The following is a 25,458-nucleotide window of genomic DNA, read 5'->3' on the forward strand; positions in this document are numbered from 1 at the left end:
AGCCAAGAAGTAAACGCTATTGAAGATGAAGGAGTGTTCATGAACCATATCATTCAGCCATATCCAGATGAAATTCCACCCATTTCCATGGAAATGTGGGATGCTGTTCAAGAACCAAACGGCGGGTATAATTATCAGTATGCCGAACCTCAGAATTCTTATATTGCTATGGAGGACCTTACCCCGACTGGATGGGGTGATGAAATTGGAAATGATCAAATTTTCACAAGTCCTGCCACTGAGCAATATCAAAATCCACCCAAAGAAGTATGGGACACGCTAGGAGAACCCAGCGGCAAATATGACTATGTGGTGAAATATTCCGCTCCTCCAAGCTCACAAATTGCTATGGAGGACATTGTCCCAACTGGATGGGATGAACATTACGATGACAATTTCGCTTTCGAAGAAGCCAGGGAAATACCAAATAACGAGGGTTGCTTTCTGTCAGCATACACTCCTCACCAAGATGCACAAGTCTCTATTCAAAACATCATCCCGACTGCATGGGACGGCCTTATCGAGCATCTCGCTCAACCAACAGAGATATCTCAGCCTGGGCTCTCGTATCCAGCAGAGTATATCCCTTATCCCGAAGGATCACCGGCTCATTTTCCCACTAATGAAATCAATGTTGTGGAAGATGAAAAGACAACTACAACTGGAAAGCTGAGGATGTGATCTCCTTTGACCAGGAGTAAATGCCATTTCCTGTTTTCTTTGTGTATAATGTGCAAAGATAAAAGTGGTTCCTGAACAATCGAACCATGAGCTTGAAAGCCGTGTGCCTTAGCACACCGGTCCTTCTACAAGGGCTTATCATATCATGATCATGTGCATTCAATAAAATCATGGGACGCTTGCATATTTAAATTTTGTGATCCTTTTTCTTTCTTTCTTCGCTTTCAAATAGCTATGTTTTTTTTCCACACATACTCACATAATTAACATGCAGATTCACATACACTCTGGATCCAGTCAACAACGATTCTGCTATTGCCCGTCATGACTTTGAAAATCCGATCTACCAAACTGAGGACGAAAGTGAGGAAGATTGTGAAGTGCCAAGAGAACTTGCAAGGCTGCTAGAACAAGAAGACAAGGCCATACAGCCTCATGAGGAGCCAATTGAGGTCATCAACTTGGGCAGCAACGAAGAAATGAAAGAAGTCAAAATAGGGGCTGATTTAGAACACAGCGTCAAGCAAAGACTGATTCAAATGCTGCGAGACTACGTCGAGATATTCGCCTGGTCCTATGAGGATATGCCAGGCCTTGACACGGACATCGTAGTTCATCGCCTACCAATCAAAGAAGGTAGCATTCCAGTCAAACAGAAACTACGAAGGAGTAGGCCTGATATGTCAAAAAAGATCAAAGACGAGGTTGAAAAACAGTTCAATGCCGGATTCCTAAAAGTTGTAAGTTATCCTCCTTGGATAGCTAACATCGTCCCTGTACCTAAAAAAGACGGGAAGGTCCGAATGTGCGTGGACTACAGAGATCTGAACCGGGCAAGCCCCAAAGATGATTTCCCTCTACCACACATCGATGTACTGGTTGACAATACCGCACAATGCAAGGTATTCTCCTTTATGGACGGATTTTCAGGGTACAATCAAATCAAGATGGCACCCGAAGACATGGAAAAAACAACCTTCACAACACCCTGGGGAACCTTTTGTTACAAAGTAATGCCCTTTGGTCTGAAAAACGCCGGAGCAACCTATCAACGTGCAATGGTAGCGCTATTTCATGATATGATTCATCAAGAATTAGAGGTGTATGTCGATGACATGATTGCAAAATCCAACACCGAGGAAGAACATTTGGGTCATTTACACAAGTTGTTTGACAGACTCAAGAAATACAAGTTGCGACTGAACCCAAATAAGTGTACCTTTGGAGTAAGATCCGGCAAACTCTTAGGTTTCATCGTCAGCAGCAAAGGTATTGAGGTTGATCCCGCCAAGGTTAAAGCCATTCAAGAAATGCCTATACCTCGTACCGAGAAACAAGTCAGAGGATTCTTGGGACGTCTGAATTACATCGCCCGATTTATTGCCCACATGACTACTACTTGTGTGCCGATCTTCAAACTGTTGAAGAAAGATCAAGTGGAAAGGTGGAATGACAAATTCCAGTTAGCCTTTGACAAAATCAAAAGAATATCTCCAAAAACCTCCAATCTTGTTGCCACCTGTGGAAGGCAGACCTCTGATAATGTACCTAACTGTGTTAGAAGACTCAATAGGGTGTGTACTAGGACAACATGACGAATCCGGCCGAAAGGAGCACGCAATCTACTATCTTAGCAAAAAGTTTGCCGATTGTGAAACAAGATACTCACTACTCGAAAAAACTTGTTGTGCCTTAGCTTGGGCAGCTCGCCGGCTAAGACAGTACATGCTAAATCACACTACTTTCCTAATCTCCAAGATGGATCCCATCAAATACGTGTTCGAAAAACCTGCTCTCTCTGGAAGAATAGCGAGATGGCAAATGATCTTAACAGAATATGACATTCAATACACTTCACAAAAAGCAATCAAAGGAAGTGTGGTAGCTGATCATTTGGCTCATCAAGCAGTGGATGATTATCAAGCATTGAACTTTGACTTCCCAGACGAAGACATTATGCTAGTCAATGACTACAAACAACCAGGACTAGAAGAAGGACCCGAGCCAGGATCCCGGTGGACTATGGTTTTTGACGGAGCTTCTAATGCACTTGGCAATGGCATCGGAGCTGTGATCATTTCCCCCGCAGGAGGTCACACACCGTTCACTGCCAGGTTATGCTTCAATTGCACTAACAATATAGCCGAATACGAAGCATGTATTCTGGGTCTTAAAGCTGCAATCGATCTAAGAATCAAATTCCTGGAAGTCTACGGAGACTCGGCCTTGGTAATCTACCAAGTCAAAGGGGAATGGGACACAAAGCACCCAAATCTAATTCCTTACAAAGAATATGTGCTGAGTTTGATTCTTTACTTCGAAGAAATCACTTTCGAACACATCCCACGCGAGGAAAATCAACTAGCTGATGCTTTAGCTACCATGTCATCTATGTTCAAAGTCAGGTGGGATAACGAGGCGCCTATGATCACCATTTACGGGCAAGATGAACCATCCTATTGCAATGAGATCAATACCGAAGGAACCGAGGAAAAACCATGGTTCCATGAAGTAAAAAGATATCTCGAAGCTCAGGAGTACCCTGAAGGGGCATCCATTAATGACAGAAAATTTCTAAGGAGGTTTGCTGCCAAATTCTTCCTAAGCAATGGAACCCTATACAAACGCAACCATGACTCGACTTTACTTCGCTGTGTAAACAAGAAGGAAGCAGAACAGATCATGGAAGAAATACACAATGGTACCTTCGGTACTCATTCCAGTGGACATACAATGGCTAAAAAGATCCTTAGAGCAGGTTATTACTGGTCTACCATGGAAACAGACTGCCATCATCACTCCCGAACATGTCACAAATGCCAGATATACGCTGACAAAGTACATGTACCTCCAGTTCCATTAAGCGTCCTGACGGCTCCTTGGCCTTTTGCAATGTGGGGTATTGATATGATTGGAGAAATCAAACCTACTGCCTCCAACAGACATCGCTTTATCCTGGTCGCTATTGACTACTTCACAAAGTGGGTAGAAGCAGCTTCATTTGCTTCTGTCACCAAAAATGTGGTGGCCCGGTTCATCAAATACAATCTCCTTTGTCGGTACGGCATCCCTGAACGGATTATCAAGGACAATGGCACAAATCTAAACAACAGAATGATTACTGAACTTTGCACACAGTTCAAGATCAAACATCATAATTCTTCTCCATATCGACCAAAGATGAACGGCGCGGTGGAAGCTGCCAACAAGAACATCAAGAAAATCATACAAAAAATGACAGTAACCTACAAAGACTGGCATGAGATGTTGCCTTTTGCTCTTCATGGTTATCGCACATCTACGCGTACTTCAACAGGGGCAACTCCATTTTCCTTAGTCTATGGTATGGAGGCAGTTCTTCCAATTGAAATTCAGGTTCCTTCCCTAAGGATTATGAAAGAAGCCAATCTAGACGAAGACGATTGGATTCAAACACGGTTGGACCAGATAAGCTTGATTGATGAGAAAAGGCTCGCAGCTATTTGTCATGGTCAGCTATACCAAAAGCGTATGATCAAAGCCTTCAACAAAAAAGTCAAAAGTCAAGCATACCAAACTGGTGGCTTGGTTGTCAAACGCATCATCTTACCACAAGGTGATCCCAGAGGCAAATGGACTCCCACCTACGAGGGACCATTCATAATCAAGAAAATATTCTCCGGCGGCGCCATGTTGCTTACCACCATGGATGGCGAGGATTTCCCACACCCTGTGAATGCTGACATAGTCAAAAAATACTTCTCTTAAAGAAAAAAAACAGCTCGCTAAGTTGAAAACCTGAAAGGGCAACTTAGGCAAAAATGAGCGTCTCGGTGGATTGAAAACCCAAAAGGGCGGTCCAGGCAAAAATTAGAGACTAAACAAATACTATCCCGGTAGGCTGAAAACCTGAAAGGGCAGCCTAGGCAAAAGTTAGGGAATGAAGCATACAACTGTGTTCCATTCAGCTGCCTACTCACCATCAAGATTCAACACCTCAAAGACACCGATCAGTCTAATCACTTTCTTCCAACAAGTGAGGGATGAGATGCTCGAAGACAGATTGGCAATAGCAGAGTTGAAACTTGACTGGATCATTTTCACATAGCTATTTATCTTCATAAATATTTTCCAAAACTTTCTGACAATTTCCTACTTCTAGGATTGTTGTCTCCCTGTGCTAACCAGCCTATCATGGCTCTTTTTCAAAAATCAATGCAGCTTAGGCTCAAAAATCACCATTTTCACTTTTTCTGTTTTAAATACGTAAGCGTCCCAATGATAATTTTGAATGAGCATGTGCATTTGAATATGATTGATGTTTACCAGGAAAAACAGGAATAACATTCAGGAAATGTCCCAATTATCTGGACATCATTCCATTAGAAGAAAGTTCCCAAGAGAAACGCATTTCTCAGCAAATTCCTCAAAAAGATTTTCTCTTCAAAAGAAGTCTTATCCCCCAGCAGGGTTGTTCCAGATTACTATCTTCAAAAGGTGTGATCCCCGCACCCGGACTTGGTCAGATAGTGCATCGGAGGATTATGCATCTTCCTCATTCCCATTTGAAAGGGCATCAGAACTTCCAGCTACCTTTCATTCTCAAAGAGATATTCAAAGATCCTTCAACAGAATACCAGGGTTCTCAAAGAATTTCCCCAGCCAAGGGTACTCAAACAAGACAAAAGATCATCAACGATCACAATATAGTCATATCCAGATGACTGACGGAAATTTATTTTCCCAAATAGAAGCTTGACATCACATTCATACATTCATACATTCATACATTCATACATCATGCATCATACATCATACATCATGCACAACATAACATGCATATTTCTCCGGGAATATCTCACATTTACATGCATCATAAACATTGCATATTGCTAACTTGATTTTTCAGGTAGACGGATATCTTCAACAAAGATGTTCTCAATCACATGCAGTGTTCACCTGAATTCCATGAACGGTTCTCTCAGATATAATCAAGCCGAAGATTCATTCTGATCACTTACCAACTCAAAAACAGACATTGCAGATCTAAAGTTGATACCTCAGACGGTTCCAGAACGATCTAACATTGCTGATCTAAAGTTGATACCTCAGACGGTTCCAAAACGATCTAACATTGCAGATCTAAAGCGATACCTCAGACGGTTCCAGAACGATCTAACATTGCAGATCTAAAGCGATACCTCAGACGGTTCCAAAACGATCTAACATTGCAGATCTAAAGCGATACCTCAGACGGTTCCAGAACGATCTAACGTTGCAGATCTAAAGCGATACCTCAGACGGTTCCAAAACGATCTAACATTGCAGATCTAAAGCGATACCTCAGACGGTTCCAGAACGATCTAACATTGCAGATCTAAAGCGATACCTCAGACGGTTCCAAAACGATCTAACATTGCAGATCTAAAGCGATACCTCAGACGGTTCCAGGACGATCTAACGTTGCAGATCTAAAGCGATACCTCAGACGGTTCCAGAACGATTTAACATTGCAGATCTAAAGCGATACCTCAGACGGTTCCAGAACGATCAACTTCCAAAATCTAAACCGAAAAAACTTGGGACAAGTTCCGTAACGATTATCCTCCTAGACTTAAAGCAGTAACCTTGGACGGTTCCGAAACAGTCAACACAAAGACTTTCAAATCCTTCATCAAGATATAATCAATGGATTCATTCTGATGAACAAACCCTCAACCCATTTACCAGGTGGCATCTGAAAGCCCATCTCAGGTAATGTTCCAATCTGCCAACAACATTTCGCAGACGACATTCAAATGCAACTTCCAACATCTCTTCTGATCAAGGTAAGTGCAAATTTTCAGGGCATCTAAATATTCAATCATCTTCTACCTTCAGATTTCAGACAATCTCTTCAGGTTTAAGAAGATTGAATAGGGGCAACTGTTATACCCCAAAATTTGCCCGCATCTTTTTTCAAGAAAACTCCAATCTGAAAATTAAGAGTCTCATATAATCATGGATTTTTATTTCAACAAATATCCTAACATATGAAACACTTAGTTTTTAGAATTTTTCTTATACAGTAATTTGGCCTGTAGTTGAATTTATTCTTACGCAAACGCCAAATACTGTTTATTACTTCACACATGCTATTTATTTATTTACAGATAAATAGTACTCACACAATTGGTACAGAGTTAGATCTTTTTGCAGGCGCAGAATCAGGAAACTCAGACTATACTGGTAACAATCAGTCGACAGCCAAACTGCTGGCAGTACAATTCTCAGTGTTTTGTACCATCAATCAAATCAATCTTTCACAATTCAAAATTCCAAGATCTTTTGTGCTAGAAGTCTTCTGAATATCACGCGATTAGCAGAAACTCAACACTGCACAAAAATCAGGTACGTTTAACTGTCTCCTACACAAACAGTCCCTAATCAGGGTTTTTCTTGTTTTTACAGGAGCAACAAGTTTTTGAGAGCTCAAATGGATTTCATACACATCCATATATCTCAAAGTACCATCATACAAATTTTCAAACTTCAATTCACTCAGACGCACCGTCAGCAGCTCAAACAGTCAACAGACGACCCGTTTGACCAAAAAAGTCAACAGACAGTCAAAAATGAAATTTTTTGTCAAAGTCCATATTTTGTCAAAGGATTCATCATTTGATCATTGGATGATCATAATTCATCAAGGAAAGATCAAAAATCAACAAAACCCTAAGATTCAAAATTAGGGTTTTTGCCTAAAAAGTCAACTCAACTTTGACTGATCATAACTCTCTCATCCTTCATCCAAAAAATTCAAACCAAAGCTTGTTTTGAAGGAAATTCAATTATCTTTCAAATGCCATTGATCCCATGGTCATTGGATTCACCATTTGAAAAATATGATCAAAGACATTACAGGTCATTTTCAAAGTCAACAAAAAGACACTTTTTTCAAAAGGACACACAAGGAGCTTCAAAAATCATTTTGACATGAGACCAAAGGCATTGGTTAGAGGACTCTTTGAGGTTTCCAAAAAGTGCAAGATCTCCTTCATATGACAAAAATTGAGGGATTTACACCTTGTTGAATTTGGCTAAATTTTGGGAAAATACATGAAATCAACATTGCTCAAAAATGTATTTTTTCCAAATGGGGCCAAGTTTTCAGCATTCAAACATCATTTCCATGATGTTATGGGCCTCCCACGACCAAGACTAAGCCCATACCTTTTTTTATCCATTTTTGCATGATTTTATCTTATTTTAAGATTAAAATTAAAAGGAAAAAAAGAAGGATAAATCATAGCTTATTTTCTAAGCTAAAAGCTCACACATGTGGCTTAATTATGCAGCAAGAAAGCTGCAAGGAAAGGCTAAGGAAAGAGCAAGCCAAGGTTGCTTGAGTTCCAAGCTTGAAAGTCAAAATTCAACAAAAGCAATCATTGCTTTTAGCTTCAAATTTAAGCACTCCAAGGCCTATAAATGAAGCTGCATATTTCATAAGCAAAGAGAGCCAACACACCACGAAATTATAGCTCAAGCATAGCATAGAAACATCATAATCCTCACAAAAATTTCCAAACTTTGTAATTTTCAATTTCCATATTCCAATCAATATTAATACAAACAAACACTTTCAATCATCTTCTGAGATCATATAGAGTAAGAATAAATTCTTTGTGTGGTCCCATGAGAGTCGTAGCACGTGCCTAATGTTTTCCATGAACATACATGTACAAGCTTTCGTTTTCTATATTAATGCTTGTGTTAATATAATATAATCACTCTAATTCATCTCTGACACCATTTAGAGGAAACTGGACGTATCACATGAAGCTCTAAGTCCCTAATTCATCATTCACCATTCTTGGGCCGTGGAGCTTAGTTTCTTCGAAACTCAAAATCCATGAACTTTTAGTCCAAACTAACCTCACCAATGGATTCCCAGACCTCAATTTAGGGGGGTAGGGTCCTCCTTTGGTATTTATTTTACGTTTTTTGCAGGTTTAAAGAAGGAGGAAATCGGACATCAAAACTGTTGCCAAAAGCCCTAAAAAACCGTTGCCATAGATGTGAAGAAGATGATGAATAGTAACCGAGACCTATTGACTTCCACGCGTGCATCCCTGATTGGCCGGTCAACTTTTCAAACCTCTCTCCCTCAGCTTCCATTGGTTCACGCAGTCAGTGGTGGGCCCAATCTGACTTTGGTCTCCCCACTAATTCAATGCTTCACTCAATCCCATCATACCATGTTCTCTTCAATCTGAGCCACATGATCAATCTCAAAGCCAATCCAACGCATCAGATAAGCAGTCCATACCATGCACTTTCCAGCCCATCACACCTGATAAGTATCCCTTTTATTTCTATTTTTATTTTCTATTTTATTTTAATTTCTTTGTTAAATTAATTAAAAATAGTTTTAAAAATCCAAAAAATACACAAAAAATATTTTTAGACTTCTAAAATAACATATTATTTTCTGAAATAAAAGTATTTTATTTTTCTTCAAAATTTCAATATTTGCATAATTAATTAGTATATATTTATATATTGGCTTTTTAATTATTCTAACCAATCAAAAATCATAAAAAAAATTGTTCCTTATGTTAAATATTGTTTATATATTATAACTAATTTTGTACATATTTTGAATAATTTTATCTTTAAGTTTTAATTATTTGTATAATTATTTACATAATTATGTTTTAATTAACTTAAATCAATTCCAAAAAATTCCAAAAAAATTAGTTTTGTTTTAAAATTAATTAACAAATATTTTGTACATATTTTAAACTTAATTTCTAGGTTTAAATCTATTTTCATCTTTTTCTTCATTTTAATTTAATTAATTATGCATTAATTATAATTAAAATCAATCATAAAAAATCCAAAAAACATGCCTTTTATTTTTCTTGCAATTTAAATTCCTAGATAAATGTATAGGATGTCAAATTCATGTAAATAGGCTAGTTTACATTTCCTGCATAATCGATGTAATAGCGTAGATTTACTTTCCGCACTTTACATTTCCGCATTTTAATTTCCCGCATACATATAAACTGCGTGTATGTCAAAGATAAAATTGAACCGTTAGATCACTAACTTCAAAGATAAATATCTGAATCCAATCACAATCACACTTGCACCTCTTAAGGTAATCCCTTCTCATTCTTTTCAAAATCAAAGTCAAAATTCTACTGTTTCGAGTACAAAATCGAACCTTGCTTTTATATCCGGTGAAAGGATAGATTTTTAAAGGAAACAGGATAAAGACCTTACAACTCAGGGTAGACCTCCTAGTTTGCTTGCTCAAATCAAAACAAACAAAATTCTCATACACTGTTGATTTTTCAAAACTTTCAAAAAAGACAATACTTTGTATACATCCAAACACGGGTTATTACAAAGTTAACGTTCTTTTCAAAACATCTTTCGAAAGATAAACAAGCATTTTGTATACATCCACACACGGATCATTACAAAATTCAAATTACAAAGGTATTTGAAACCACATATGAGCAATTTCAGAGCAATTGAAAAGTGATCGAAAAACAAGTGAGCTAAGCAAACTTAAGAGCCCATGGATAACCATGGATACAAAGGGTGCTAACACCTTCCCTTTGTATAACCTACCCCCTTACCCAGAATTTCTTAAAGGTCTTTTTTCTGTTTCTTTTATAAACCTTTCCTTAATTGGATAAAATAAAAGGTCGGTGGCGACTCTGTGAATTTTCAAAAATGCGAAAGCATTAAGCGACAAAAAAGAGTCAGTTCACGTATCTCTACAGAACAGAGGTATGGCCCGGTATAAAAAAATCGGAGGTCCACAGCTTTGCATTAGAATTATCATTCTTATAATCAACATTCTTTCGCATAAAAAACATTTTCTTAAACATCAAGAAAGTTTCCATGATGAGAATCCATGAAGAGCTTGATCATGTCAAAGTAAAAGAGACTTGAGAACTCCATAGAGTAAAAAGCAATCATTTCAGAGACTGATTATCAAAATACTCCATTGAGCGTGTGTAGTTTGATGCCCTCGTTGTTTGATCGTTAAGGGACAAGTGCATGATGACTCCGTTAAGCCTGATCAGTTTGATATTGTTCTTGATTGGTTACCCTGAGGGGAGATGGTTGAATGCTCCATTGAGCAAATCAGTTGATATCTCCTTTGATTGACTACTCTGAGGGGAGAAGTCTGAATACTCTTTTGAGTAGATGCATTTTGATTAAGTACCCCGAGGGGAAGAATTTGAAGACTCCATTGAGCGCGATAAAGTTGATTCCATAGTGTGGTTGACTTCAAAGGAATTAAACTAGAGGATTCTGATAAGATGTACATAATTAGGGTCAGTCACAACGACGAATCTCTCTCATGAGTTTAACCAATCTGGGGCAATCAAATCGAGGTTTGACATCTCAAATTCAATCAATCTGGGTCAATCAAGTTGAGGAATCTCTCTCTTGATTTCGACCAATATGAATTATTGATGTCGAGACATCTCTCTCAAAAATCAGTCAATCTGGGGGCGTTATGTCGAGATTCGAAAAATCTCTTCAAGGATCTGTTGATCAAGGGAAAGAATATTTCAAATGTATGAATATACTGGGGCAAGTGATCTCAAGTAATTGGGGCATAAGGATCCTTTCGAGGCAAATATATTTACAAGTCAGACAGCCTGGGGCATACTCTTTTGGTTTGTATTGAAGGAATCGCATTCACCTGTAAAGTGCGGTTGGCCATCACATAGGGGAGAATTATCACAATGCTTTTCCCCAGCAAGTTACTCTCTCCCCAAGCATAGGAGTTTATTTCTCCTGAGAGTTAGTTCCATTCCTCAAGCATAGGAGTTTATTTCTCCTAGAAAAGTCTCTCCTCAAGCATAGGAGTTTATTTCTCCTGAGAATTCATTCTCTCCCCGAGTATAGGAGTTTATTTCTCCTGAGAGTTTGTTCCATTCCACGAGTATAGGAGTTTATTTCTCCTAGGAGTATTCCAATCCTCCCAACAAGGGTTCCTCATCAGTATTTCTTATCCTCAACAAGGTGAGTCGAGGGAATCTCCTCAAGCTGAAAATTCTCCGAGCAGTGGCACATGGTGAGAAGTCAGAAGTTATTCTTCAAGTCAACGAAGAAGTATATCTCACAAGTTAAAGTCCAATGTCTATTGGCACCCCCACAGAGTTCTTAACACTAAGGGGATTCTCCCTGGTGTTTACCTCTCCCGAGGTCAGAGACAAAGTTCAATTGACAAGTCAGTGGAATATTCTCTAAAGGGCCCTCGTTATCTTTGCATATAGTAATCATTGCATTCACATTGCAACTACAAAAACGCGTAGCATTTCCATGAATATGGAGCATTACGCCATGGAAAAATTCAAACATGCATCAATGCATAAGCCAAGTTTGTATGTGCTCCAAAAGCACAAAGTAATATATCCTCAGAAGGAGTCTCACTTTCTCCCTCTAGTGTGGATTGGATACAAAGTCTCTCTTTATCAAGATCATTGTCTCTTTGGTTATTTCCCTTTTGTTGAGTTCAATCGTTTGGATAACCCATACTTTGTGTATGGCAATTCAAGTGATTGTCACTCTTGTAGAATTACACCCCGCCTGTTGGCCTGAGGGAACCATGTAGTTCTTATGTTCCATAAGTAACGATACCTCTTTCAAAGTCCAGTGTTTACTGGCATAATCTAATAGAGTCTGGTCGTCACCAGTCTTCTCTTTGTACTTACTTTTTGTGGGTCCCCTTACTGCCTTTTGCATAAGGGATATCTCTTGCTTCTTGCAAGTTTGCCTTGGTTATTTTCCCATATGCTGCGTGCAGATTAGAGTGCGAGTGAGGGTGGGCATTCAACCCATCTCATTTTTCAATCATTTGGGTAATCATACTTGGTGTGTGGCAACTCGAATGAATTCCACTGTTGAAGAGTATACCCCGCCTTTTGGCCTGAGGGATCTATGTAACTTTTATGCTTCGCAAGCATCAACATCTCCGTGAATGTTCAGTGGTTACTGTCATCCGCGTGTCGAGTCTATTCATTACTAGTCTTGTTTTAGTTATTTTCCCGCATGCCGCATGCATAATAGAGTGCGAATGAGGGTGGGCATTCAACCCATCTCATTTTTCAATCATTTGAAATACATAATATGTGTGTGGCAATTCGAATGATTGCCGCCCTTGAAGGGTTACACCCCGCCTTTTGGCCTGAGGGATCCATGTAATTCTTATGCTTCGCAAGCATCAACATCTTCTTGAAAGCCCAGTGTTTACTGGCATCCCCTGATTGGTTCTAGTTGTCACTAGCCTTTCTTTCAGTCAAGCCCAATAGTTATTGGCATCTCTTTCGAATCCATTGTTCATAAATATCCCCAATAAGTGTCTAGTCATTACTAGTCTTCCTCAATAAAGTCCAATGATTATTGGCATATCTTTTCAGATCTAGAGTCACCCTACGGCTGTGTCTCTTTTTGAAGTCTAACTAAGGTTAGCAGTTTGGTAGATTCCCCTACGACTGGTTTCTTCCTTTTGGAGTTGTCCCACGGCTACGTCTCTTTTTCAAGTCTAACTAAGGTTAGCAATCAGGATCGGATTCCCCTACGGCTGGTTTCATCCTTGTTGAGTCACCCTACGGCTATGTCTCTTTTTGAAGTCTAACTAAGGTTAGCAGTTTGGTAGATTCCCCAACGGCTGGTTTCTTCCATTTGGAGTCGTCCCACGGCTACATCTGTTTTTGAAGTCTAACTAAGGTTAGCAATCAGGATCGGATTCCCCTACGGCTAGTTTCATCCTTGTTGAGTCACCCTACGGCTGTGTCTCTCTTTTTGAAGTCTAACTAAGGTTAGCAATTTGGTAGATTCCCCTACGGATGGTTGCTTCCTTGTGGAGCCACGCTACGGTTGTGTCCACTTTTTCAAAGTCTATCTATGGTTAGCAATTTGGTGGAGTCGTCTACGGATGGTTTCTTCCTTGTGGAGCCACGCTACGGTTGTGTCTCTTTTTCAAAGTCTAACTAAGGTTGGCAATTTGGTAGAGTCGTCTACGGATGGTTTCTTCCTTGTGGAGCCACGCTACGGTTGTGTCTTCTTTTTCAAAGTCTAACTAAGGTTGCAATTTGGTGGAGTCGTCTACGGATGGTTTCTTCCTTGTGGAGCCACGCTACGGTTGTGTCTTCTTTTTCAAAGTCTAACTAAGGTTAGCAATTTGGTAGAGTCGTCTACGGATGGTTTCTTCCTTGTGGAGCCACACTAGGGTTGTGTCTTCATTTTCAAAGTCTAACTAAGGTTAGCAATTTGGTGGAGTCGTCTACGGATGGTTTCTTCCTTGTGGAGCCACGCTACGGTTGTGTCTTCTTTTTCAAAGTCTAACTAAGGTTAGCAATTTGGTGGAGTCGTCTACGGATGGTTTCTTCCTTGTGGAGCCACGCTACGGTTGTGTCTTCTTTTTCAAAGTCTAACTAAGGTTAGCAATTTGGTGGAGTCATCTACGGATGGTTTCTTCCTTGTGGAGCCACGCTACGGTTGTGTCTTCTTTTTCAAAGTCTAACTAAGGTTAGCAATTTGGTAGAGTCATCTACGGATGGTTTCTTCCTTGTGGAGCCACGCTACGGTTGTGTCTTCTTTTTCAAAGTCTAACTAAGGTTAGCAATTTGGTAGATTCATCTATGGATGGTTTCTTCTTTGTTGAGCACCGCTACGGTTGTGTCTCTTTTTCAAGTCTAACTAAGGTTAGCAACTCGTTTGGTCCGCCTTTGGCTGACCTCTCTTAATAATACTCATCACTCTTTGTTGTACCATAGAATGCAAATTTTGATGGTACTTTTGGGTATTCAATCCATTCGCACCTTAAATGTCCAGAACTTGTGTCGTTCATACATTCAGGTTCAAGAAGATTGAATAGGGGCAGCTGTTGCACCCCAAAATTTGCCCACTTATTTATTCCCCAATTGGATTTCATATCACATCCATGTGCATTCTTCATGTCGATCATTCAATCGATACATTCATTCATATCATTGTCATTGTTCAAGAAAATTGACAAAAAAAGGGGAAGCTAAGGCTGAAGAAATTCCTAATTAAGAAAAGATTAGATCTGAGGTCTCATGCATCATCTCCAGTGGCATTCCTCTGAAGCCAGAGTTTTATCACCTCCAAGTCTGAACTTTGTTTGAAAGATGCAAGCTTCAGGTTCATCAAGACTGCCAAATTAGGGTTTTGGCCAAAGTCAACCCTGTTGACTTTGTATTCAAAATTTAATCAGGAGTTGATTTTGAGTATGAAGTATGGTTGCCTTGAAGAAATATCATTCATTGGAGTTTCTTTGGTTGAAAGTTGATCGAGAATTACATCGGAAACAGATTAATCGGGAAATTCATCTAGAATCAAAAAAATTAGGAAATGTTGACTTTTGGGTCAAAGTCAGGGTCAATTGTCAAACATTGACTTTTGGTGGAAAATTATTCAAGAAAAGTCAAAGAAATAAATAAAATTGAGAGTTTGACAAAATTTCCAAAAGAATGAGAAAATTCCAACACTTAGAAAAATTTTGGTATTTTGGAGGTTTTCAAACATGGGTGAGTAGCTCACTTCAGGCCCAGATTACATGTGTCAAATGGCAAAATTTTGAAACGAGTTCAACATAAAAATTGTTAATATCATGGATATGAATAACTTTATAGTTGGAGGTTTCTTCAAAGGATGCTTATATCAAAAGATATGGAGGTTGGAAGTTGTTGGATCATAACTGTTCCAAGGCAAAATGTTGGGCAAAACTCTGCGCCAGCGCAAGCATTTAAGCGAACACGTGTTGTGCCGTTTTCAATATGAATTTTAAGAGGCTACAAGCAGCTACTTGCAACAAATCCAATTCCAATCTATTTTCCATAATTCCCTATATCCAACAAGCAAAAGATCAAGTCAATTGGATAAGTATTGAGTAAAATATCAAGCCTCAAAGTCATGCTCTTGGAAGATTGCGTTAGGACTAAGGCATGGAGCCAGATCCAGGTTGTGCGCGCGCGCGTGAGGCCTTGCTGTAGCAGCATGTTTGTGAACATTTTTTTTACACCTCCAAGTGTCATTTCAAGCAACTCTCAACACCAAAATTATTCATCTCATGGCACTCTACATTTTTGTAGTTGGATTTATTTTCAAACAATGCTTGGATGAAAAGATACATGAAAGGAGATTTGGTGACTCAATGTTGCTAACTTCCGTCACTTAGGAGAAATTAAGAGACTTTGAATCTCAATGAAAGCACAACTTTGAGGGAGAACTACACATTGATTTAAGCCTCTATTCAAGAATAGTTCAACACAAAAGTTATCCTATCATATCCACTCTTTGCCAAGAGAATAAAGTGGTATCATTTGAATCAATGGTTGATGAGAGAAATGATGATAAAGTCTATTGGTAAGCCAGGCCTTGCATTTGTCCCAGCATGAAATCAGTCGCGAGTCCACATCTTCAAGGCTAGTTCCCATGCATTCATACGCCTCATTTCAAGATGTCATCAACTTGGAACTTATTCTATCATATGTCATCTTGGTATTGAGCATAGGTTTGTGTCAAAGGATAATCCATGGCATGAGTTATACATGTTGGAAGTTGGTACCTTGGCCTGAGATATGTAAGGTTCACGTGAGCAATGGCCAAGAGAGATATTATCACCATGATTCTGTAGCAAGAGGATAGTGTTTGTATGTCAGGGGTGGGCACACCTATTTCCTGTTGTAGCCATGCAAAAGCTGTGTGAAAGAAAGAAACGATAAGGCCTTACTACAAATACATTACTCTTGCTCACTAAAAGCATAAAAAGGATTCACTACATCACAACCACACCATAAGTTCCATACACCTCATACTCACACTATAAAAAAGGAACTCCCTTCACAAACTCGGAGGACGCTTCATTTTTTATGCTCATCCCTTCTCAACTTTCAACTCACCAAACTCTCTCCTCATCCTCTCTTCTCTCATCTTATTCTCACCATCACCACCATAACCATCACAACAGATTCTATAACCTCCATAACAAACTTCCATAACCGTTTTCTTTCTTCAATCTCTTTCACCATCATTTTGAAGCACCACCAATCTTCTTCATCATCATCCTCAACAACCAGATTCATCTCAATTCACTCTCATAATCTCCATCTCAACTCACTCTCATCATCTCCATCATCAACGTACTCACACATCACCACCATAGTCACACTTCTTGAGACTTGATATATCATCAACATCACCATATCTTTCCGTGAAGAGATCCTGCAAGCTTCGTCCTTGTACTGCATGATGCTTTGAACAAGCAACCAGTTCGCACCTTCGGTTCCTTCTGAGAGATAATCGCAGTATCATTTGCATTCTTCAGTTCGGGTTCAAAGAAGAACATTGCGTGAGTTTATTTCTCCGTTGCTCTTTTCAAGTTATCATCAAAGAGGTTTGAACAAGATTGTGGAGTTATTTTTTCTTTTCCAAAGTTTGTTGCGGTTCGGCACCAGGTAAGTTCTTGCGACTTTTCTCAGCATATTAGGAACACGTAATAGGTCATACTGCATCTGAACGGAGCTCCTCATACTAGGATGCTGAGCATTGGCTATAAGTTTTCGATGATGTATGTGCACTGTTGTTTCTGTGTTGTATTCGTTCGGTCATTCGCGTTTTCGCAGGTTTTAAGGTGATGCATGGTCTTAGTATATTCATGGATGGTATGGTAGCAATTTCATGGGCGTGTGTATCTTTAGGGCAAACTGAGTTAGGCTTGTTCATGCAATTAGAGACGTTGATCATAAAAATTAAGTTTAGATTTGAAATCTACATTGAAAATCGATTGAGAAGGTGGCGGAGTGTTAATTTTCTGGGCGTTATTGTGTTGCTCCGCCGAGAGGTTGGCCGGTAGGGATGACCGGAGCCCTAGCTCCGGCGTTTGTTAACTGAGTTTCCCCTGTATACGTGGCATCACCTAATTCGCTGCCATCCCACTCTTTTGGAGTTTTTGTTTTAATCCACATGATTAGCTTATGACGTGTCTAGTTGTGTTTGGCCCAGGGAGTATTTTGTCTTATTACACTTAAGCTCATGTTGACCAATTGATAGAGGCTCCTAGTTATTTTGATCACGTTATTTGATTTCCTGAATAAATGAAAGACATAAAAAAAGAAATAAAAGATGGTGAGAAGGGCGAGTGTTGGGCCTCACGTGAATATGGGCCTGGGAGTTTTCTGAAGTTGCACTCCCCTGTTGCTAACGCACCTATCCAATAACCATGGGTCTGGGCGCTAACGCTCTTCACACCCCTAAATCAGGCCCTGTTTTTGCTTGTAACATGATTTCGGTCTATTTCCAGAACTACTTTTACACCCCTCTGCTGGTTAATAAACAAAAATAAATAAATAAATAATTTTCTTTCTTTTATTCCTTTTTGCATATTAATTGATTTTTGCTTAGATAAAATTGATAAAAAATAGTTTTTGGTCAATTAGAATTTTTAGGAATAATTGTTTTCATTAGAATTTTAATTGTTGAATTTCTTTGAATTTTGATTGGTTCACACTATTAAATAAATAGTTTTTAGTTTTAATTTTTGAAAATAGCTTTGACATGAGAATAAAAATACAAAATTGCTTGTGAATATTTTCATGGTTAGTTTAGATTTTAATTCTTTCCTTTTGTGAATATTTTCATATTTTGTGAAATGTCTAAAATACCCCTAGTTGTTAAAGTTGACTTTAGTCAACTTAAACAACTTTCTTCTTAGTATTCTTCCCTTAGATAGTAATTAGGATTAGAATAACAATTAGTCTAGAAAATAGGTTAGTCTCCCCTCTTTCATTCTTTTTTTTCTTTCAATATTAAAACACTAATAAATAGAGATGCGAATTACACCTTACTAAAAGTGAGAGAGAAATGAGTTGGATTTATTCCCTAATCTGTTTCTTGCTCACTTAGTGGGAGAGAAATGAGTGGGATTTATTCCTTAATCTGTTTCTCAATCACTATATAATGGGAGAGAAATGAGTGGGATTCATTCCCTAATCTGTTTCTCTGCCATTATACATTTTTATGTGATTCAAATCGCAAATTAATTCCCCTTAAAAAAACACTCAACCAAAAATACTTAAAACACTTAATAAAGGCTCAAATTAAAACAAAGTGATGAAGTGGTGCGAAACCTTGTATTGGGTTTTGTTCATCATGTAGTTACATAAAAAAACACAAACCCAAGTTTCTTTTCTCCTTAAGAACAAGTTAAGTCCATTCTAAAAATAGGCGTATAAGTCTCCAAAGGTCGAGCATCGTGGATTGTGACCTTAACCGCTGTTCAACTAAAAAACACAAAACAAATGGAAATTATTGAGCCGATCTACGGTAGCTCTGATTCCTTGTAAGGGATACGTAGGCATTGGGTCGCGGGGCCTAAGCGAGCACACTTGTAAATAATTCCTTCTTTTCCCTGTATTTCTTTTGCATGCATTCGCATTTAGGTTTTAGACATAGATACACCCTTTAGATAGAAACAAACATAGGTGGATACCATCGAGTACGATGGGCGTGAGGGGTGCTAACACCTTCCCCTTGCGTAACCGACTCCCGTGCCCTGTTCTCTGGTCGAAAGACCTTGTTCTTGTTTCGAGTTAGGTTTTCTGATATTCCTTTCCCTTGATGGGATAAATATATTAGTGGCGACTCTGATCCATTTTTCGCGGTAGCAACACAAGTCACTAACTTTTCCATCATTCTGGATTAAGTCCACTTGAAAACAACTTGGTCCACATGTTTTGGTTCAAGAGCTCCTAAAGCCAAATACTTTCTCTAATTACGAGTTTGCCTTATCTTACCGACTTCCACGTCTTACAGCTTCCACGATGACTCTCGCCAACCATACGACCTCATACTGTTGGTGTGACAATACTTATAACAACCCACGCGATTTGACTAATGTAATAATCCTTTCTTAGTCGTACTTCAATCACGTGGTCCTCCAATGCCTTTCTTCTCTAAATCTGACACAAAGATGACTTCTTCGGTTTTGTTCCCTAATGCAACATTTCTAACTGCTAAGGTGTAGTTACAAAACAAGAGATCATACTCTGTGCCTTGGACATCTCCCTTCGAAATTCCACGACACTCCCAAAACTAATGTGCCTCTACTTTTCCATGTTCGGCATTTCTCCGTTACTAAGGACCTACTAATACTCCTCTAGGTATATCCCACATTGAGCTAATCCAAAAATACGCTTTATCCACTCCAACATTGTTCACCAAGGTTATATAATAACCACATATTGTGTTGTCCAGGAATCTCTATTCACACATATCTCATATCTCGGACACTTACGCACAAAGGATTACCAATCTGACAGATTTAAAACATCCACGATGCAGGAACCTAAAATTCTCACGTGACCAAGACTACCCAAGGTCTCCTCATAGGCGTAGATTTAGAATCTAATACATCTCATGGTCACCCGCTCGCATAATCCTGAATCATCGAGCGCAACATATGAATCCTTATCTCACCAACCTTATGAGAGTTTCGGGTTCGTGTCCCACGAGTGCCAAATCAGGATCCTACCTCGAGTTTCAGATTAACACTGCCTCATAGCCGTGCTTCACTGTTTCTGAAGCTGCTCTCCAACAAACTATCTCAATCGCGCTCCCAAATGCAACGTTTCTAATGTCTTGAGTTTGACCACGATACAATAAATCATACTCTGTGCTTCTGCTTATTGATACTGACATTGCTTGCTTCTGAGAGTCTACAGATACTCTCCTAGACTCATCACATATTGGCTAACTTAGAATAAACTCTATCCATTCCAACACTGCTCACCATTAGTAGATGCTATCCAAACAATACGTCGGCCAAGATATAACAACTTCACATAAGTCCCACCATTGGAATTCATGCACCCTCGCCACTTGCCACTTTATGAAACAAGAACATCTACAAGGGATCATCTGACATCATCCACGCGGTTACGACCACTTAGCACCCCCATAAGCATAGTACTACAACTTGGTCTGTCCCACTATTGCCTGATAGTTAACCACTACCTAGTACGACACATGGGTCCTCGTAACGCCTACCTTAAGAGAATTCGAGTTCGCGTCTTACGAATACAAATAAGAAACTTGCCTTAAGCTCTGGGTCAACACTGTCCTACATTTGTCAGATCTCGTGTACGATAGCGTTACTGTGGCGTTATACCTATCTGGTAGTACTAATCATGGTGGTCCCACTCCGAAGCCATGTAGTCACGCAACCTACTCTACAGCGTATAACGATCTTCACTCATATCCTATAGTCACGGTCGACAATGTTTGGACAGGGATCTGTTAAGGTCATCGCTATTCAAAGCCTTCCAACCACACTCCTTAGAAAGCTAAAACCTAGGAGTGCTTCGCGCTCAGGGTTCACTTACTAGGAACAATAAGCTAGATCATAATGGATAAGATTTCGGTTCGAACTGCTATGTCATGCGCGTACCCACTTGCATAGTGCATGCATAAGAAATTCTATGAATAGCTCTTCGCATAGGAATACCAAGGTTCAAACATTCAATACGACTTTAATCATCCTACGAATACTTCGGAATGACACTAGTTTCCATTCATCTAAATACCCAACACCAAGCGTAGTTCTGTGGTATCTCTCGGGGTTAGACGAATCATAACTAGTACGAACCTTAGGCTACAACACATTTGGGTTTCACTTGCTTCAACTGTCGCCTAGCGTAGTTCTAGGACTCATTCACAGGTTAGCAAAAATGGGAGTATAGTAGCTCTTCCCCTAATCGGGTATCCAACTTTTTCCCAATTAGAGACTGACATCTTTACTTTTCCAACAATTATTTACTGGGTAATTCACACACAACTTACGGCTTACCAAAATGACTTGGAGTGAAACATCGCGTTCATCCAAGTACTACCCACATCATAGTAACTAGGAGATTTAGACTACTTCGCTAAAATTCTCAAAAGTCTTACATCTGACAGGTTCTCAAAACATATCTGCCACTAGCATCACGATCGGACAACAAATTTCTAATAGCCCCAGACTTCATTCCATCTCAGAATTCCTTATTATAATCCTACTCAAGTTCTTCACACTACTAGAAATTTGGCCTACGGCCACGCTAAAATTGTCCACAGCTCAGAAACTGTGGCCACATATATGATTTAGCCATGGTTATCAAAGCGTAGAATTATGTTATAAAATACTGAATCCGGAGTATGAAACTGTGACCTTTACTTCAATTGCCACGGTTAGACAACTGCAGATATTTTTAGCCGCAAAGAAAAACCGCGGCCTTATAATTTTCATTTCAAACTGTGGCCCAAACCTAATAAAATATATCCCTCCAAAATTTCCCTCTTTTTTTTTGTTTCCCTCTCATAATTATTTTCTTTTATAATTTTTTTTAGATTAAAAAAGAAAAAAATTGAAAAGATAAATACACTATGAAACCCTAAAATCAGTCAAAACTCCCTCTTCTATCTCTTTCCCAAACACACGGCGCCGCTCTCACCATGTTTCTTCTCTCTGTTTCGATCCCTCTGCTTCTCTCTCGCGATTCTTTCTCTCTTTACCCGTTCTAATTTTATCTCACGATTCAAACCATGATCATGATTTTGCCTCACTCTATTGCCCCCTCGACCTCCGTTTACGACAACAAAAAAGCAAGATAGCAGATGCAATCAAACACAAACAAAACCCTAACCCCCCAAATTGAACCCTTATACCCCAATCCATTATACTTTCAGTGATTACATGGATCGATTATAACAACGAGCAACAAAAGTGTAAAGCAACAATGAAACTAGTAAAACGCTACATCGTGAAAAGAAATTTCCAGGTATGATTCCAAATCCTTACCCTTCTTTGCTCTGCTTCGTCTCCTTTCCACGATTCTGGATTTGCGGAAATGTTGCGCTTCTGATATGCTTTTATCTGATGCTGTGATCCGTGTTTTTGTTGCTGCTCTGAACTGAGGGAGAGAGGTCGATTGATTGAGTGATGCTGATGGTGGTTAAAGGTTTTTAGTGAGGTTGCTGAGTATAGTTAATGTACTGTGTGAAGGTAAATTGAATGGCTCGGTTTTGCCCTTCCCTTAAAAAAATGAAGAGAAGATTAAAATCAAGTATGTTGTTCTGTGTTCTTCAAGCCTTCTTTTTCTAACCTCTTCTTTCTATGCTCTGATTTACTTTTGATTTACTGTGGTTTGTTGTTTGTGTTTTGAGTATAGTGAACCTGGTTAAACCTGATTAAATTGTTTGTACATTCGATGAGTGACTTTATGTTTGATGTATTATTATACGAGGTTCCTGTCTTCATAGCAGAAATCGCACCAAAAGAACGTCGGGGAGTCTGTAGCTTCCTTCGATTTCTCCAACAACACTACTGCACGCGACGAATACGACCTACAGTCACACAATAATCTCTTTCGTTGCTATTTTAAGTTATTCTAATTGTTGTTGTTGCAAATATTGCTTGCTCCGATACCGTTGACGCTTTACTGTTAATATGCCATCGCGTTTTCGATTCCGTTTTTTTTTGTCTGAGCGAGAGTGGTCTGGTTTAGTTTCAACTAGTTATTTAGTTTGAGAAGCTGAATTGTTGTATTTTTTTTAGTTTCTAGGTCTTGGAAGTTGTTTCTGTTTTAATACTTAATAGTTATATTTTTGGTCATAGTCACTGGTGAAGGGATTGGAAAAGTATGGTGATCAGAATGATGAGGACAGAGATATGACTGATGCCATTGCTGCTCAGGTAACAAACTGTTGATAATATCTCATTGTTTTTTTCTTTTAAAATGAGCTTTAAAGAGAATTTGAATTTTCTTATCACGAAACTATTGTTTGATATTGCCTTAGGTGCGCCGTTTGGCCAATGAAGTTCGGCAGATAGCGTCAAACAGGTTAATCACAGTGCTGAATAATGTGGATGCTGCTTAAGATGCTTTGTTTCTCTATTGGTTTTTATATGTCCTTTTCCGTTTTCTGCAGGTAGTTTATCATCTCTTGTGGTTCCAGCAGCTGTCGTCGGTGCTGCAGGCTATGGCTATATGCGGTTCAAGGTATGGAACTTGGATCCTTGCTGTTTTTGTAATCGTTTCATTAGTTTGTGGTTGGCAGTTTATTGCTGTTGGAGATGGATGATCTTTGTTGTTGATATTCTTGGAGAGTGAGTTTCTATGTGGTATATTCTTGTTGATTTTTTGTACAAGGATTTGAGGGAACTGAATCAAAGTTGAGGGCCTTTTTTGTGTATTTTTGTAGGTGAGTGTGTATGAAGATTTTTGTATGTTTGAGAAAAGTTTTTGCAGAGAGTATTATCTCTTTTTCTTCTCTGCAAAGGTAGGGTTTAAAAGGAAGTTTTGGTGTATGGTGTGTGTTGCAGATTATGAAGTATGGTGTGTGGTGCATCTGTGTTTCACGTCTGAATTTTTATGTGTGATCGACTTCCCTAGACAATTTTGTTTACAATATGCAGTTGTATGATTTAGATTTGCAAGTTTTTGGAGGTGTCAATGTTGTCTTTTTCACCTGAATATGGCCCTAAGCTGAAGGAGGAATATGTGATGGTGAAGCATCTACCTAAAATTAAGAAGGATGAAGACTCCCGAAAGTGTTGTTTGTCTGACTGCTTTCATTGTTATAATGACAATTGGCAGAAGGTAGTGAATTATTTTATGACCAGGAAATTTAGTGGTATCATTTTAATTCTAACTGAGTAGCTTTTATTATTTCGTATTAACTTCAGAGTTATCGCTTTCCTGTTTGTGTATAGGTGTGGGCTGTACTGAAACCTGGATTCTTGGCAAATTGTGAAACCTGACACAAAACAATATTATCCGAGCTGTGAGGATTATGATTCTAGTGTGGATTGTTTTTCAGCTCCAACCAAGTACGTGATTTGGAGTAGTAGAATAAATACTCATGTTTGGCCTGCATATGTTATAAGCTTCAGGGTTCCTTCATTCAAAGGTTATGTAGAGGTTCAAGAATAGCTTTATCTATATAATATCACTAATATGCCCAGGAAAATGTTGTTCTGAATATCTATTCCTTACTGCAGACTTAAGCAGATGGACCCTGTCATCAGTGGGCGTGGTGCTGAACCTGTATTTCGTGATAACTAAGGAAACGATATTCTAAAAGTACTTCCATATACTTTCTCCAATACTGCATATCATTATTTTGTTTATACTGTGTTTCTTATATGTTTGTAGCTTTCTATATGCAATGGGCTGCATATTATATAGGTGCAAAATGTGAATATTCTTGGCTTAATTACATTTTCCAATGTTTTTAGTCTCTCTCTTTTAAATTTAATCAAATATGACCACGTCATCCATTTTCTTTCACTTTAAATCTCTAAAATTCTCTTTTTTTATCCAAATATTTAATGCTAGATGATGAATTTTAGATGTACACATGTGTTCGTTGCAAGATGATTTTATTAATGCTGAAGGATAACTGCATCAAGAGGATAAGAAACCATCTATATTTGCTTAGTCATTTTGTTTATATGTTGTAACTGAAGACTGGAAGTTATTTGTATAGATGCTTTAACAGTGATAATTCCTATTCTCATATCGGTTGTCGAAAATTTTTAGCTTTATAATGATATATATATATATATATATATATATATATATATATATATATATATATATATATATATATATATATATATAACATATTTATGTAATGATATAGAAATAAACCGTGGCTAGATAAATGGTTTAGAAAGCATAACATATAACAACGGTTTTAAATAGGTGGTCTTAACCAAAC

The 25,458-nt window shown here is 38.6% G+C and overlaps 1 long non-coding RNA gene and 1 pseudogene across 1 annotated transcript; both read left to right on the top strand.

Moving 5' to 3' along the window:
• Positions 1-25,458, top strand: part of LOC131595100 (uncharacterized) — a 159,117-nt pseudogene that overhangs the window by 128,640 nt on the left and 5,019 nt on the right.
• Positions 24,175-24,840, top strand: LOC131644884 (uncharacterized). Its single transcript, XR_009296741.1, has 3 exons — positions 24,175-24,335; positions 24,449-24,645; positions 24,737-24,840. It is a non-coding gene; the product is annotated as an uncharacterized LOC131644884 (long non-coding RNA).

This window comes from Vicia villosa, linkage group LG1, assembly GCF_029867415.1.
Source record: "Vicia villosa cultivar HV-30 ecotype Madison, WI linkage group LG1, Vvil1.0, whole genome shotgun sequence".
Taxonomy (NCBI): domain Eukaryota; kingdom Viridiplantae; phylum Streptophyta; class Magnoliopsida; order Fabales; family Fabaceae; genus Vicia; species Vicia villosa.